This window comes from Lynx rufus, unplaced genomic scaffold (genome assembly GCF_022079265.1).
Source record: "Lynx rufus isolate CCGP_SWC_20201006 ecotype Redwood Valley unplaced genomic scaffold, mLynRuf1.p SCAF_2, whole genome shotgun sequence".
Classification (NCBI taxonomy): Eukaryota; Metazoa; Chordata; class Mammalia; order Carnivora; family Felidae; genus Lynx; species Lynx rufus.
In genome coordinates, this window is record NW_025814834.1 from 201667981 (window position 1) to 201685280 (window position 17300).

Sequence of the window (17300 nt, forward strand, 5' to 3'; positions counted from 1 at the left end):
AGATCATGACCGGAGCCAGTCAGTTGCTTAACCGACTGAGCCACCCAGGCGCCCCAGTTCTGGGTTTCTCAGGAGAGGCGCAGCCCTGCCCTTTGGGTCTAAGGAGAAAGATACAGTGTCAGTTTCCCTGGATCCCTGTCGGGGACACTGACGGTCCCTTCACTGGTGGGGAACTCACGACCTTTCCAAGGCACTCATATCCCCCCTAACATTACAGTTAAAAATTCTTCTTTGAGAGGTGCCTGGGTGGCTCAATTGGTTGAGCGTCTGACTTCAGCTCAGGTCATGATCTCAGGGTTCATGGGTTTGAGCCCCGCATCAGAGCCTGCAGCCTACTTCGGATTCTGCCCCTCCCCCACGTGCACTCTGTCTCTGTCTCTCAAAGATAAATAAATGTTAAAAAAAAAATTCTTCCTTGGGCTAGACAGAAATCTGCTTAGGAGAGAGCCCACTTGCTTGGTATATATAACTTTAAGCAAATCACCGACTTCTGAGTTTCAGTTTCCTCATCTGTAAAATAGAGGAAAGAATCTTCTTAGCTGGTGGTACAGGTTAAATGAGATCATTTAGATACCGCGCAAAATACTTTGTGTGTGTGTGTGTGTGTGTGCTGAAACTGGAGAGCAAACTAGATTTTATTTCACTTTTTGTTGCTATAAAATAGCAGACTTCTAATAAGAAATAATAAAAGTTTATGGGGCGCCTGGGTGGTTCAGTGAGTCAAGCATGTGACTCTTGATTTCAGCTTAGGTCATTGAATTCACTTTGTGAGTTCCCCAGGCAACCGGCTCTAGGCTGAGCGCACAGAGCCTGCTTGGCATTCTCTCTTTCTCCTTCTCTCTCTCTCTCTCTCTCTCTCTCTCTCTCTGCCCCTCCCCCACTCGCTTTCGCCCTGCCTCAAATATAAATAAATAAATTTTAAAAAGAGGGAAATTGGGGCCTCCCTCTGGGGGCTCAGTCTGTGCTGACAGCTCAGAGCCCAGGGCCTGCTTCGGATTCAGTGTCTCTCTCTCTCTCTCTCTCTCTCTCTGCCCCTCCCCTGCTCGCACTCTCTCTCAAAAACAAATAAAATTTAAAAAATTAAAAGAGAAGGAGAAAGAAAAAAGAAATAATAACAGTTTAAAATAAAAGGTGTAGGGGCGTTTGGCTGGCTCAGTCGGCGGAGCTTGTGACTCTTGGTCTCTGGGTGGTGAGCTGGAGCCCCATGTAGGGTGTAGAGATCACTTAAATAAGTAAAACTTCAAAATAAACAAATACAATACAAGGAATAAACCCTAATTAAAGACATTTTACAAATTAAAAAGAGGACATTCTTTCCCACTATCCAAATATACTTGCTATTAACCCTTTGCTGTGTTTCTACTCTATTGTTTGTGTGCAGGTTTTTAAAAAAATCTTTGTAATTTACACTACATTTGAAAAAAAGTAGATTTCCCATATATCCCTCAGCTAGTTTTAAATTCCCCTAATGTTACCACTTCACATTACCAAGGTGCATCTGTCAAAACTAAGAAACCACCATTACCACATTAATGTTAACAAAATTGTAGGCTGCATTTGGATTTTATCTGCCTTTTCTCCAATGTCTTTTTTCTGTTCCAGAATCGCATCCAGGATTCCGTATCGCACTTAATCACCGTGTCTCCTGTCTGTGACACTTTCTCAACCTTTCCTTGTTGTTCTTGTAACCTTGTCAGTCTTGAGGAGAACTGGTGGAGTATTTTGTCGAATGTCCCTCAGTTGTTTTTTTTTTTTTTTTTTAACGTTTATTTATTTTTGAGACAGAGAGAGACAGAGCATGAACAGGGGAGGATCAGAGAGAGAGGAAGACACAGAATCCGAAGCAGGCTCCAGGCTCTGAGCTGTCAGCACAGACCGTGAGATCATGACCTAAGCCAAAGTCGGACGCTTAACCGACTGAGCCACCCAGGCGCCCCTGTCCCTCAGTTTTTTGTTTTTTGTTTTTTTTTTCCTGATGTTTTCCTCATGACTAGACTGGGGTTATGGGTTTGTGGGGAGGATACTACCAAGGTGAAAAACTCTTCTCATCACAGCCTCTGGGGGGTGCGGACACATGACAAGCCACAGGACTTTTCACTGTGATGTTAACCTCAATGGCTTAGTGAAGGCGGTGTTTCCAGGTTTCTCCACTATAAAGTTGCTATTTTCCCCTCTCCATACTCTGTTCTTTGGAAACATGTCGCTAAACCAAGTGCAGCCCTCCCTCAGGGGGAGCAAAGCCCCGCTTCCCAGAGCAAGGAACATCCAAATAAATGACTTGGGATTCCTCTGTAAGAAAGATATGTCCCTTCACCCCAATTAATTAATTATTCAATTATGTATGTCAGTATGGACCCATGGATATTTATACTTTGACTTATAATCTAATCTACATTAGTTTGTTGCCCAAATTATTCCTGCTTTGGGAGTGCCATCGGGATGGCTCCTGGGTCCCTCTGCCTGTCCCTTGTTCCGCTTTCTGAGCACTTCTCACTGCCTGGTGCTACAAAATGCCTGGAGGCCCATCTCATCTTTTTTCTGCCTCAGCCCTGTAGGCCGCCATTTTCGCTTTTCCTGAAAGGGTTCCTTTTATTGGAGAAGGGCGTTTAGAACCCACGATCTGGTCACAGGGGACTCCTCGCCACTGGGTTGTCTATTATTTCTGTTTGTCTTTTTCTTTCTTTGCATAAACGTTTCCAGACACTGCTGCCCATCCCATGACCGGCTGAAGTCAGGTCCAGCCGTGACCTTCCAGGGGAAGCTCCTGAGAGATACTGCTCCACAGAAACTTTTAAAATCCCCCCTTTCACTTTGCCTTTGTCTTTTTCCAGTTTCCTGGGAGCAGATGTGGACTTACCAAATTAGGGGGCAAAAGCCTACTGCAACCAACGTGTTGAAACACTGCCTTGCCATTACAATTTTCATTATATATTTATCTGTGTAATTGTTTAAGGTCTCCTCAGCAATTAGTTGGCTTCTTGGAGCACCCGGCTGGTTCAATTGGTAAAGCATGTGACTCTTAATCTTGGGGTCATGAGTTCGAGCCCCACATTGGGTGTGGAACCCACTTTAAATAAAATTTCTTTTTAAATCTAGAACTTGTTTTTTTTTTTTTTGTTTTTTTTTTTTAAAGAAAGACAGTTGACTTCTAGTGGTCAGAGGTTGGAGTACCAGTCGACTTTGCTCCCCATTGTAACCCCAGCATATCACAGGGCCTGGCAAGCAGTAGGTGCTCAATAAATCACTATGGCTTGGGGCGCCTGGGTGGCGCAGTCGGTTAAGCGTCCGACTTCAGCCAGGTCACGATCTTGCGGCCCGTGAGTTCGAGCCCCATGTCAGGCTCTGGGCTGATGGCTCAGAGCCTGGAGCCTGTTTCCGATTCTGTGTCTCCCTCTCTCTCTGCCCTTCCCCCGTTCATGCTCTGTCTCTCTCTGTCCCAAAAATAAATAAACGTTGAAAAAATAAAAAAATAAAAAAATAATAATAAATAAATCACTATGGCTAATGACTCACTGAACGAATGGGTGGAAAATGTCCCCTTGAGATAGATTCCTGAAGTGGAATTTCTGAGTCGAATGATACGCTTGTGTTTACAGCCTCTGAGGGTGGGTTTCAGTCATGTTGAAAGGTTGCTGAGCCTCCAATGGACCCAATAAGAAAAGGGAGAAGGACCCTTGCAAGGGCTGAGAGGAGTGGCACACAGGGGTATGCAAGGGCCCAGGGGTCATGGGCCCAGGGGGAGGGTATGTTAAGCAGAGGAGATGGGACAGAGGGGGCATGTCTATGTTTCCAGAAACACTGGCAGGTGTGATCCTGTGGGCACCCACCCTGAGCAGGCTCAGTGCAAACATAGGCTCGCTTAATCCTCCCTACAAGCAAGCAAGCAAGACAAACATTCCCACTTCACAGGTCAGGAAACTGAGGCTCAGAAAAGCACTGCCTGAGATCAGGCAATGAGAAAGTGGGGAAGTTAGGATTTTTTTTTTTTTTGAGTTTTTATCGATTCATTGAAGTAATCTCTACACCCAACGTGGGGCTCAGACTCACAACCTTGAGATCAAGAGTTGTATGCTCTTCCACTGAACCAGCCAAGCACCCTGGGGGAAAGCTGGGATTTTAATCCCCTCCTGCTGGGTTTCGGCTGCAGGCCAGAGAAAATGTCAGTTTTTCATCTCTTCCCCGTGTATTTCACCAGACAAAGCAGGTCTCTGACAAATTTTTGCTCAGCCCAGTTTGGCCTAGAAATGCATCAGAGGATGAAGAATGAAAAGATGGGCTTTGCAAACAGAGCTGGGCTCAAAGCCTGGCTCCACCTCTTCATAGCTGTGTGAGCTTGGGCTAATTCCTTAACCTCTCTGAGCCTCGGTCCCCTCTGTACCATAGGCACTGGCAGGGGCAAGATGTTGGTGGAAATGATAGTGTGATGGGCACATGGCACATGTCAAGTGCTCAATATCTGTTACTATGATTGCTTCCTGAGGGCTTCCTGTGCCCCTGAAATTTATCAGGGATCTCATATCTCATTTACTTCTCTTGATAATCTGCTTTCCAGATTAGGAAAATGAGATTCCTTTTTTTTGTTTTAATTAAAAAAAATTTTTTTTTTTATTTATTTTTGAGAGACAGAGCGTGAGCAGGGGAGGGGCAGAGAGAGAGCGAGACACAGGATCCAAAGCAGGCTCCAGGCTCTGAGCTGTCAGCACAGACCCAATGGGGGGCGCGAACCCATGAAGCATGAGATCATGACCTGAGCCGAAGTTGGGTGATTAACCAACTGAGCCACGAGGTAAATGAGAGTCTAAGTGGGGAACTGTCCTTCTTGCTGTCACTCAACATGCAAACGGAGGAACCAGAATTGGAAACCAGGCCTGCGGGAGCCATGGCCCCAGCTGTTTGCACTTTCCCAGCCTGGGAGCTCCAGCCCAGTCTCTGACTCCTCAGGAGTGTGGTGGGGAGAGGTGGGAGAGGCAGGGGGGTGAGAAGTCGTGGGGAGGAGGCCTGAGGAGGGGCCTGCCACCCCCCAGAAACCGGAGTTCCTCATTTCTGCCACAAGTCTCTCACGGTTTTCTGCATCTGATAGCCATAGATAGTGACGATAGTGTGGTCACCGTAGCAGGGAAATTGAGGGTGACTGGGGGTGGGGGGGCTGGGCCCTGTCGGCCGTGCTGGCACCAGACGCCCTTGGACTTGGTACCACTCGGCCCTATACAGGGGCAGGAGGGGAATGCAGCACGGGGGGGGGGGGGGTTGTTACAACATCCTGCTGTCCCCTCCTGCCCACCAGCCTTGCATGTTGGCCAAGGTGGGGCTGGTGGAAAACAAGCCAGCAGTCGGGAGGCATTTGGTGCTATGGGCCCGATGGCTGCTCTGAGGTGACCCTCTCACAAGCCCCAAGGCGTCAAGGGCACCCACCTGCACAGATACACAGCCACCCGTAGGCTCCGAAGCGGTCATTCTCCAGTGGCTCAGCGGAGACAAGAGCCCAAAAGTCACAGATGAAAACAGAACCGCTCACGGCACTGGGAACCCCAGGGACTTGAAGGGCAATCTGTCGTCTTTTCCCTGTTTTCTAGATTTAAAACAAAAAATTTTTAAGTTTTTTAATTTGTTTTGAGAGACAGGGAGAGTGAGCTGGGGAGGGGCAGAGAGAGAGAGAGGGAGAGAGAGAACCCTGTCAGCACAGAGCGCCTGAGCTGAAACCAAGAGATGCTAAACCGACTGAGCCACCCAGGCGCCCCATGTTTCCTGGAATTTCTAGAACTTGGTTTATAAGGATAATATGAACAGCTCCCTGCCAAGGATTCCCTGAGACCACTGTGGAGGCCCACCTGGGGGGGAAGGCCCCCCCTTTTGCAGATTTCCACAAGGGTGGGGGAGTCACTTCTGGAAAAAGATACTCGATATCCTTATATCCTCAATGAGGAGAGCGGCGGCTGGTTGTGAAGCTTTGAAGGGTTGAGTCATACTCAGGTGTGATGAAAAAGTACACTTCAAGCCTTGTCTTCTTGACCTTATGAAGCAGGGGGCAAAGGAAGTTTCACAACCTCCAGGGTGGGAAGGAAGGTAAGGAGGGGCAGGGGGTGGGAAAGGTGGGAGGGATGAGGGGTGGAGAGAAAAGGAGGAGGAGGGAGAGGAGAGGACGAAGGGGGAGACAGAGGAGGGGGAGGGAGAGCGGAGGGGGAGGGGAGGAGAGAAAATAGAGGAGAGGGGAGGTAAAGAAGAGGCTAGAAGGGAGAGGGGGGAAGGGAGGAGAGGAGAGGGGAGCTGAGCAACGCCCGGGCAGGAGTTCCTCAGGCCTGGGAACTGGCCAGGTCCCAAGCTGGGGGAAAGCTGGGGAAGGAACAGACCAGAAAGTGAAACCATCGACCGCTACCCTGGGGAAGTGGGTTTGAGCCCAGAGAGCTTTTTGCCCCGGTATTTCCTAACTGGGACCGGATGGAGGCAAACCTTACCTGCTCAGTATGTCAGAGGCTTCTGTCCTCTCTGGGAAGGGACTGTAGCACCTGTGGGACTGGCGAGCAGAGGGAAGGAAGTGGGCTCAGTCTGGGGGCAGGGGTCAGGCTTTGCGCCTTCCAAACCCCACAAGACCTTCTGCGTAACTTGCGGGTTTGGGGAGAGCAGCTGAGTCTGCCGTCTCCTTTCAGCAGAGGTTAAATGGAAAGTCACCTCTTTCTCAAAATATTAAACTAGAGTTACCATATGATCCCGCAACCCCACTTGTAGGTATGTATCCGAAAGAATTGAAAGCAGGGACTCAAATAGGTGTTTGTGCACCCGTGTTCATGGTTTATTCTTGAACAATGATCTGACTGGTGTTGTGGTGCAGTTGTAAGCAATGTTCCCCGCAAATATGGAAGCGTGGCTCCGTGCTCTCGTGGTACCCTGTTTGCTGTTGGCAGGTGCAAAGTCATTCTACTTCCAGACGCTTTGTGTGTGCAGCTGGGAGCCTTCTCTCAGTCCCTGATGCTCAGACATTTCACATGCTCGCCATCTGTGGGTCTCCTTGCTTCTGGCCACCTATGGTTCTTCTTCTCCTTTTTTTTGTAAATTTTTTTTTAAATTTGAATTCAAGGTAGTTAACACACAGTGTAATAATGATTTCAGGAATAGAATTTAGTGATTCATCACTTACGTTTAACGCCCAGTGCTCGTCCCAACGAGTGCCCTCCTTAGCGCCCATTGCCCATTTACCCCATCCCCCCACCTCACACCCCCGCCAGTTTGTTCTCTGTATTTAAGAGTCTCTTATGGGGGTGCCTGGGTGGCTTAGTTGGTTGAATGTCTGACTTCCGGCTCAGGTCATGATCTTACAGCTCATGGGTTCGAGGCCCAAGTAGGGCTCTGTGCTGCCGGCTCAGAGCCTGGAGCCTGCTTTGGATTCTGTGTCTCCCTCTCTCTCTGCCCCTCCCCTACGCTCTCTCTCTCTCAAAAATAAACATTTTTTTAAAAAAAGAGTCTTTCATGGTTTGTCTCTCTCTCTGTTTTTATCTTATTTTTGCTTCCCTTCCCCCGTGTTCATCTGTTTTGCGTCTTAAATTCCACATATGAGTGAAATCATATGATCTGTCTTTGACTTATTTCACTTCGCATAATACATTCTAGTTCTATCCACGTCGCGGCAAATAACAAGATTTCATTCTTTTTGATCGCCGAGTAAATATTCCATTGTATATATACACCACATCTTTATCCACTCATCAGTTGACGGACATTTGGGCTCTTTCCATACTATGGCTATTGAGGTGCACGTGCTCCTTCAAATCGGCGCTGCTGTCTCCCTTGGATAAATTCCCAGTAGTGCAGTTGCTGGGTCACAGGGTGGTTCTGTTTTTAATTTTTTGAGGAACCTCCATACCGTTTTCCACGTAGCCGCGCCAGTGGGCATTCCCCCCAGCAGTGCAAAAGGGTTCTTCCTTCTCTGTATCTTCGCCAACATCTGTTGCTGCCTGAGTTGTCAATTTTATCCACTCTGACGGTGTGAGGTGGTATCTCATTGTTTTGATTTGTATTTCCCTGATGATGAGCGGTGTCGAGCATCTTTGCATGTGTCTCTTGGCCATCTGGATGTCTTCTTCGGAAAAGTGTGTAGTCACCTCTTTTGCCCATTTCTTCACTGGATTATTTATTTGGGGGACCTGTGGTTCTTTTTAACATGGAAACTCACACCCCTCAGTTCTAGAAACATCCTTGCCTTTCTCTTTGTTTGTTTTCTGTTTTTCTTTCTTTTGTGAGCTCCTTTAAATATACGTTGTATCTTCTGGACCAATTCTTCATCTCCTGCCCTTCTGTTCTATATTCTAGGAGATTTTTAGGAAAGTTCACGGACCTGGCTTCCAAAGAGGTGCAAAGCTTGCTTTCAGCTCTGCTACCAAACCTGACTCTGAGGAATACTCTGGCAACAGCAACAGCTGCTGCCTCCTCTCAGCCTCAGTTTCTCCAGCTGCAATGAAGAGGGACTGGAGTAGTTTCGGGAGCCCTCCCCCTCGCGTTTGGATTTCTCCCTCTTCTTCAGTCCCAGGGCCCTGCCCCACAGCCCTTGAGCGGCCCTCTGCCTTGTTGTCCTCTGTCCCCTCTGCTGGGTCTGCCCCAGCCAGCCAGGGCCATCCACAAACTTGAATTTGCATATACATGGAGGCCATGGGAAGGCCCAGGAAGGGGAACTTGGCTCCCCATGGGCAGGCACTGTGCCAAGTGCTTTCTGTGCATTGTTTTGTTGAGCTTGCAATACCCTGGGGTGTAGGTTATCTCGCTCTTTCCATTTTACAGATGGGAAAACTGCCACCTAGAAAGATGAAGCAGTGTGCCCAAAGTCCTGCAGTCAGGAAGATTGAACCAGGGTCCCAGGTTCGAACCACCCCTCTGTGCTACTCAGAGCAGGGAGCCCTGGGGCAAGTTCTCTTCTTCAGCCTCTCTCGTGCAGTCCCACTGGAACGGGTGCCCTGCCTCCTTGTTCCCTTACCTCCCCAAAGGTTGGGGAGTCGTGGAAATGTGACCTCAGTTTGGTGACTTCTCCCAGCACCACTGGGAGGCCGCGGGGATGCTGGCAAAAGGACACAGCCTCCGGCAGCTCCTTCTAGCTGGGAAGGAGGATACCAACATCTGCTCACCCCGTGGGGCAAGAGCCAAGGATCCAGGGAGGGGAGGGAGGGGAGAGAACTCCATAATGCATTTCAACTTGAGGCCACCGTCCCTGTTTCTGGCAGCCTGTGGGTTTGCTGGGAAACCGGTAAATGTGGCCCACAGCCCAAGGTCTCTGCCCTCCGGCTCCCAGGTGGGGAAAACCCAGTGGGTGAGAGTCACTCAAGCGGAGGCTTCTGCAGCCTGGGGACCAGGAAAGGCTGCCCAGAGGAAGTGATGGGGTGAGCTGAGGGAAAGTGGGAGACAGAGGGGGGGAGGGTGGCAGGGAGGATGCATTCTGAGGAACTGGAAGAAGTTTCTGGTAGGAAGAGGCCCTGAGAGGCCCCAGGGAGGAGTTTGTCCTTTAACCCAAAGGTTTTGCAGAGGAGTCCCTGATGGACTGAATTGCACTACAGCAAGGTTCCGGTGGAGGTGTCCAAGATGGCGTGGAGGGTGGGGAGGGGCACTTAGGAGGCTGCTGTGCGCTCAGAGGAGAAGGAAACCCCACCTGGGCTGGCGGGCAGGGCGGAGGGGCAGGTAGGAGGCAGAATGGAGAGTGAGGGATGGAGCCCGTGGGCTCTGGGTTAGGACCCCACCCCTCCCATCTGGGCAGGGCAGACTTTGTGGTCAGAGTCTGTGAGGCAGGTGACCTGTGAGGCAGGTCAAAGTCTGGGGCCATTGGGACGGGGGCTGAGTGTGCCAGCCTGTGCCAGGCTCACCCCCAACCCCGCTGCCTGTGAACAGTTGATGGTGGCATCGTGCCTGGACTTTGTCTGGTGACCGCCCACTTCAGCCCCAGTAATGAGCTTTCCAGAATAACAGGGCCTGAGTCCCAGGGCCAGACTACCCTCTCCACCTCCAGGTGGGGTGTCGGTTCTGCAGTGGGTCTTATGGCTTCTGTCCGTGCTGGGGCAGCGTAGGGGCTCCCCTTCTGCTTTCAAAAGAAGCTTGGAGCAGTGAATTATTTGTTAGCAGAGACAGGAGACCTCTGTCCCAGTAAGTGATTCCAGCCACTGGGACTCTGGGGCCAAGGCAAGCCCTAGAGGCCCCAGAGAGAGAGGAGGGGGGTGGAGAGAAGTGGGCCTCCCCCACCTCTTCCCTGAAGCCCTTCCCATTATGGCTTCTCAGGTAGAAGTCTTCAGGATCCCCCTCTCTGCAAGGCTTCGGTGTCCATCTTCAAAGCCTGTGTCTCCAGCGGTCCTGGAGCTCCAGGTGTGCATACAACTGTGCCCTTGACACGTCCCTTGACGTTCTATGGCATGCAGTGCCTTGAACTCAGCACTCTCCCTGTAAACCACTCCTCCTGTGTTCCCCTCTGCAGTGAATGGCACCTCTGATTCCCCCAAATGCCCAGACCAGAGACCCAGGATTCACCTTGGGCTTTCTTCCTTGTCCCTGGACTCTGCCCCTTCTCTCCAGCAGCCACTGACCCAGGCCACTCACCCCGACAGCCTTGCCCTTGGCCTTCCCACCTCCAGCATCACCTGTTCCACAGCACTGTGCACCCACCACCTGATGTCCTGGCTCCTCAGGTCCTGGCCCCTGACAACTGTCCAGCCTCGTTTCTTAATTTATTCTTCCAGAACATCCTCTTCAGCTACCTTGAAGCACTTATTCTCTCCCAGTCTTTTTAAAAATTTTTACTTGGGGCGCCTGGGTGGCGCAGTCGGTTAAGCGTCCGACTTCAGCCAGGTCACGATCTCGCGGTCCGTGAGTTTGAGCCCCGCGTCAGGCTCTGGGCTGATGGCTCGGAGCCTGTTTCCGATTCTGTGTCTCCCTCTCTCTCTGCCCCTCCCCCGTTCATGCTCTGTCTCTCTCTGTCCCAAAATAAATAAAAAACGTTGAAAAAAAAAATTATTTATAAAAATTTTTACTTAATTTTGTTTATTTATTTACTGATTTTGAGAGAGACAGCATAACTAGGGGAAGGGCAGAGAGAGAGAGAGAGAGAGAGAGAGAGAGAATCCCAAGCAGGCTCCACACTGCCAGCGCAGAGCCTGACGCAGGGCTCGAACCCACAAAATGGCGAGACCGTGACTGGAAACTGAGAGTCATATGCTTAACCGACTGAGCCACAGGCGCCCCTCTCCCCCAGTCTTAACCCCTTCGCTTCCCCAGCCTTTTTGTACATGCCGCAAAGACTTTCCCCAGTCTCATGCCTGGATCAACTCTGTATATCCATCTGATCCCAGCCCTGATCCTTTCCCTTCCAGGGAAGCCTTCCTGATGCCAAACTGGTTAGGAGTTACCTGGGCTTGCTCCTGTCCCAGCACTGATGCGCTCAATCAACAAATATTTACTGAGTGCCTACAGTGGGCTAGGTTCTCGCCATTTGGGACACATCCGGAAACAAAACAGACAACACTCCCTGCTCCTTGTGGAGCTCACGTTCAGATGGGGGTGGGGAAGACAGACCACAAACAGTACAGAGAAAAGCATGTAAATGACCTAGTGTGGGAGAAGGTGGAGAAGGCCATAGGGAAATGGAGGGAGGGGAGAAGGCAGGAGAAAGAGAGGTGGCCAGGCTGCAATTGTCACTGGAGATGGTGGCCTTTGGGTGAAGTCTTTGTCTTCCAGCCAAAGACTGCCAGGAACACAGGGCGGTCAGCAAGTTGGGTTTACGACTCAGTAGTGACGGACGGCGCGCTCCACAGGGACTGTGGGTGACTCAGTGAGGGGGTATTAGGAAGGACTTGCAGGACTTAAGTTCGGGTTAGGGAGTTTGGGAGGGCTGATGGAAGCAGGGCTTGACCCTAGATTGGATGCTTTCCAGAAGCTAGGCCAGTTCCATGACTAGGGATCTTAATAAATTGTATTTACAAGGAGGACAGACCAGACCACGGCTACGGCTGTCTTTAGTAAGAAGCAACAGTCTCTCATATTAGCCAGTGTGGGGGATTGCGTCTGTTCCCTAGGTTTGCCACAACAAATCACCAGACTTAGTGGTTTATAGCGGCACAGATGTATTCTTTCACGGCTCTGTAGGCTGGAGGCAGGAAGGTTGATATCAAGATGTCCGAAGGATCGATTCCTTCTGGAGGGTCTGTGGGAGAACCTGCTCCATGCCTCTCTCCTGGCTGCTGGGGGCTGCTGGCTTGTAGACCCATCGTTTCAATGTCTCCCTCCATTCACAGGCCTCCCCCTGTCTCTGCCTCCTCCTTACTGTCTAAGGACATTCGTCATTGGATTTAGGGCCCATTCTAATCCAGGATGAACTCATCTCAAGATCCTTACCTTCTCCTTTAATTACATCTGCAAAGACTCTTTTCCCAAATAAGGTCACATTCTGAGGTTTCTGGTGGACATACGTTTCGGGGCCACAAGTCATAAGGGCAATGGTTGGTCCTGTTTGTGGTTTGGACAATGTTCATGTTCTGCGTTCAGACACGATTACAGAGTGGTCCTGTTGTGTTCATCACCGACACAGAGTGGCCTTGTCTGATGTTGACGTCCTGTGAGATGGTTTCTGTTCGACAGGAGAACACCAAGGCCCGGCTGTGAGTATTAGACTGGCTGCTGGAGGCCGGGGCTGCTTTCCTCTTTCTCAACTTGAAGGCAGTGAGGGAGGGGGCCATGCCGACATCTGGGGCAGAGTCCTAGCCACGCAGGCAGGGTTGGGGGACCAGCTGAGTGAGCAAGGGGAGAAAGGTGGGAAGAAGAGAAGTAATAGGAGGGGGTGCAGAGCAGGGCCAGACTGGCAAAGACTGGCTCTTGGGGTGCCTGGGTGGCTCAGTCGGTTAAGCGTCCAACTTCAGCTCAGGTCATGATCTCGCGGTTTGTGAGTTCGAGCCCCGCGTCAGGCTGTGTGCTGACAGCTCAGGGCCTGGAGCCTGCTTCCAATTCTGTGTCTCCCTCTCTCTCTGCACCTCTCCCACTTGTGCTCTGTCTCTCAAAAATAAGTGTAAGAAAAATTTTTTTAAAGGCTGGCTCTTTACTCTGGAGGAAATGAGGGGCCTCTGGAGCATTCTGAGCAGAGCAGGGAACGTGACATGGCTAACCAGGGTACCAGCAGGTGAGGTTCTAATGGAGCATTGGGGCAAAAGCCTGACTGGAGTGGATGCAAGGGTAAGTAGTGGAGAGGAACCTGAGACAGCAAGATGAGACCATTCTTTCCGGGGGCTGGGGTGCAAAGTGAGGCAGAGAAATAGGAGGAAGCTGAGGTGGCTGGTGGGGAAGTGGAATCAAGGTGGGGTTTGGAGCGGTCTGACCTTTCACGCTGCTGGGAATGGTCCCGGGAGAGGGAGGGCTTGGCCATCAGTAGGAGGGCAGAACTGCGGGAAGGGGACACAGGCTCCAGTGCCTGGGTGGCGGCCTGGCTGGCGAAGGAAGGCTGTGGCGATGGCGGGTGGCGGCTGAGGCAGGCAGGCTGGGAGACCTGGTCATCAGCTCTCTCCAGAGAGCTCCTTGCACTTCTTGTTAGTAACCTTGTCCCAGCTGATGGTACAGTACGGTTTGTGCTTTGGTCACCCTGGCCTATGGTGTGGAGATAGCACACCACAGGCCGCAAAGGGCGCCGGAGATGGAGACAGGGGAGTGAAAGTCCTCTTCAGCTATCTCTGTCTTGACCTCAAACTTTCTAAGTGATTAAGTTCTTTCCAGCTTACCTCTTAGCTCTGGCAAAAGGCCCGGCAGGCAAAGCATCCCCTGATGGGAACAGAAACTACCGCCTCAAGCAACCAGAGCTTGACTGCTCACCTGCCCCCCCCCCCCCCGCCCCAGATCTCTGCCCCTCATTTGCCTTATGTGAACCTGGAAGTGTCTTCAGCACTTTGGAGACAGTCTTGGGACACTCGTCTGCTGTCTTCCCAGTGCTGGCCTCGCAGAAATAAATTCCTTTCTCCTTTCTCGTGTCACCGCCACTCTCTTCTCTGCCTTTGGATTTTGTCAGCGCGCATGGCCGAACCTGGTCTATTTGGGACCCCGGGGCCGGGTGCTCTTGCCCCCTTGCACCCCAGCCACGGTAGGAAATCGAGAGGGAGACAAATCAGAAACGGACCAAGCCCCAGTCTCTCACAGACCCTAGGCACAAGCAGGGCAGCAATCAGGGGCTTTCTTTTGCCGTTCATGGTCCAAAACATCAGGCCCAGATGTGAATCCCTGCTCTACCACTTGCCAGCCATGTGACCTTGGTCTGTGTACTCTCCCTGAGCCTCGAGGTCCCCCAGCTGTGAAATGGGGCACCACCGACCTCTCAGGGATGTTGGGAAATTCAAGGGGAATAACATGCCCAAAGTGCCAGCAGGGTGCGGGACAATGAGCCAGATGGGTTTCCTTCCTCTTGCCCTCAGCTCCCAGCCCCACAGCCCTGGGAGGTCACAGGACAACCACAGTGGCTCAAGAATGGGAGCAGGGCCCCGCCTGCCGGCCGACTCCAGAGCTGCACCTGGGCCCGCGTTCAGGGGTGGTTGCCTCCCAATCCAATTTCCCCAGAGGAACAGGCGATGATTTTATTCCACGGAGACAGAGGTCGTCCAAACTCAGAGCCTTCCCACCCCCGCCCTCTATCATACGCTGGGGGACTTTGGTTCACCCACCCCCTTTGCTCCTGCAGCTGCCCCTGCTTGGCGTGCCCTTCCCGCTGCCACTTGGAAACATAAAAGGTCGACCCTCTGGTTTTTCATGACCTTCTCCCTGAGCCCTGTTTCCCTTCCCTTCCCTTTTCCTCTCTCCCTCCCTTCTTTTCTTCCTTCCTTCCTTTCTTTCCCTCCCTCTCTCCCTCCCTTCCTTCACTTGCCTTGACTGGCCTGCCTTTCCTTCTTTCCCTCTTTTCTTTCTTTTTTAAAAAGAAAAAACAGTTTCAGTGGCCCCCAGTAATTTGAAACTTTCAAATTCCCCAGCAAAGCTTACAGGGTGGGATCTGGCCTCTGCCTTTCTGATTCCCTCCTCCCCCTACCGACCATCCCCACGTTCTTCCATCCTTCCATTCTTCCATCTTTCCGTGCCTCTCCTGCTGGTTTCCTCTGCCTGGAGAGGCTTGATCTACACCCCTCCGTGTGGCAATTCCCCACTTGTTGTTCAGTGCTCTGCCCAAATGTCATCTCCCTAGAGGGCTCCCTGACCCCACCTGTCTCTGCTGTCTTCACCCTGTCCATCCTTCCACTAAAGCAGGCAGGCGTCTTGCAGGCAAGGTGGCACATGTTGGCGTGCCCAGCTCACACATTTCCATCCCTGTTAGTTGAAAGAAGTAGGTCCCCCATAGCCATGGTTTGCTCACAAGCAAAATGAAGGATCCAGACAGGATCTCATAAATGCCTCGGACTCTAGAATTCTATGATTTGCAGATAATGGGCATATTTTAGGCAGGTTGTCTCCAAACAGCCGATCTTGAGCCGGGAACACCCGGAGAATGGGCTGGTTCCTGTCAACAGGTGTCCTCCATGGGATTTGCCGCCTCTCCCCCCTGGGGAGGGAACAAAGGTCTTCTCCTCCCTCTTGAGCAGATGGCCCATCAGTGGGCGCAGGACTCTGGGGAAACCTGTGGTCGCTTCCCCTCCAGAGTGGGTCCGTGTCCCAGGCTGGGGAGAGGCTGTGTCCCACAGCAGCGTCACACTTACTAGAGCAACAGCCATCTGCCGGTCCTCGTGGGAAGCAGGAAGGGCTTATCCATCTGTGGTCGTGTCTCGAGCCAAGTTAAGGGTGAGCAGCGAGGCCGCTCCCTGTGGAGCTCACCTCTGAGAGGCACTACAGCATGACAGAAATAAACCAGAAATATGGTGCCAGGTGAGCCAGGTGTCCACACAAAGCCTCCTTGTGTCCTGGAACCACCAAACGAAGCCAGTCCTGCTTCCACTGAAGTCAAATGGGCCCTTGAAGGGAAAGATGTTACTTGGCAGGCTTGGATGTTCTCTGCGGGCCTTCTTTGAGACCCACTGCAAGTTTCACTCTGTAACTCAAATTCTGAAACCAAATAATACATAGTATAACCTCTCATCAGGAAGGATTTACTTTATCATCTAAACTAGATCGAAGCCCTTTAACACACCTTCCATTAAGTTGTTCAGTTTGGAACACTTTTCTTCTTTAAATGTCTAAACATGGAGTGACTGGGTGGCTCAGTCAGTTGAGCAAACTCTGCCTCTTGATTTCAGCTCAGGTCATGATCTCATGGTTTGTGGGTTCAAGTCCCGCATCAGGCTCTGTGCTGGTAGCTCGGAGCCTGCTTGAGATTCTGTCTCCCTCTCTCTGCCCCTCCCCTGCTTGCTCTCTCTCTCTCAAAAATAAGTAAAAAAGTAAACCTTAAATTTCAACGAAACCTAGCCACGGAGCTACAGCCCACTGAGCACAATGGTGTGCCCCCCACAGGCCAAGCACCTGCTTCAGCTTAGCTCATCCTGGAGGCTGTATAAGGCTCAGGCTCCGGATTCAGACTAGAGTTTCAATCCTGACTTCACTGCAATGGATCACAGGGAAGCTGATTTTGTCTGTTTTCTCATCTGTAAAATGGGGAATCAAAACAGGCCTCTCCTTAGGTCTATGTAAATAAAACTTGCTGTAATGGTGGGCAGGGTAGACAGGTGTTCAGTGAGGGACTATTAACCAGCACTAACAGTCACCTTCACTACAGTAAGAGGAAGGTGTCCTTTTAAAATAAGGACCCTCATTTTTACAAGAAGCTAAGAGGTCAACTTTTTGTCCAGCTGTGACTTTATGGATCCCTGTTCTTCAGCAAGCTGCTCCTGCTCCAAGGCCAGCCTCTCAACCCAAGGGATTTGGAAGCTAGTTGGCATTTCCATCACAAAGCCACTCCCCGCGTATGAGGTCCTGGCATGCGAGACACGTATGTTCAATCCTAACTCTGGCTGAAATCCCCTATAAAACGATGCAACTTTAGCTTCCTGAGCTGTGGCACCGACGTGAGCAGCTATGACCAGAGAGCAGGAGGACGGCCAGGCTTTGGCAACACCCGCCGGGGACCAGTGTCCCGAAGCCCAGCCTCCCGGTGTCAGTTCCACGGTTCTGCCTCCCGATGAAGGGCAGCAGGCACCTCTTAACCCACTTTGCTCAGTGAGGCTTCAGTCTGGGGACTGCAATCTCTAATTAGAATTTCCACATTCGGCAGGGGGCATCTTTATTTGTGGTAATAAAACGGGGCCAGAGCATCGCCTCCCAAGCCTACCTGCACCTCCGACAAAACATTCCCTGATGGCAGCGGGAATCCGTGATGGCGACCGAATCACAGACTG

At 51.2% G+C, this 17300-nt stretch overlaps 1 long non-coding RNA gene across 1 annotated transcript; it reads right to left on the reverse strand.

Annotated features, from left to right (window-relative positions):
- Positions 1-353: 353 nt before the first annotated feature.
- LOC124516580 (uncharacterized) lies at positions 354-6107 on the reverse strand. Its single transcript, XR_006963072.1, has 3 exons — positions 5829-6107; positions 5413-5569; positions 354-510 (listed from the first exon to the last, which is right to left on the reverse strand). It is a non-coding gene; the product is annotated as an uncharacterized LOC124516580 (long non-coding RNA).
- Between the last annotated feature and the right edge of the window lie 11193 nt (positions 6108-17300).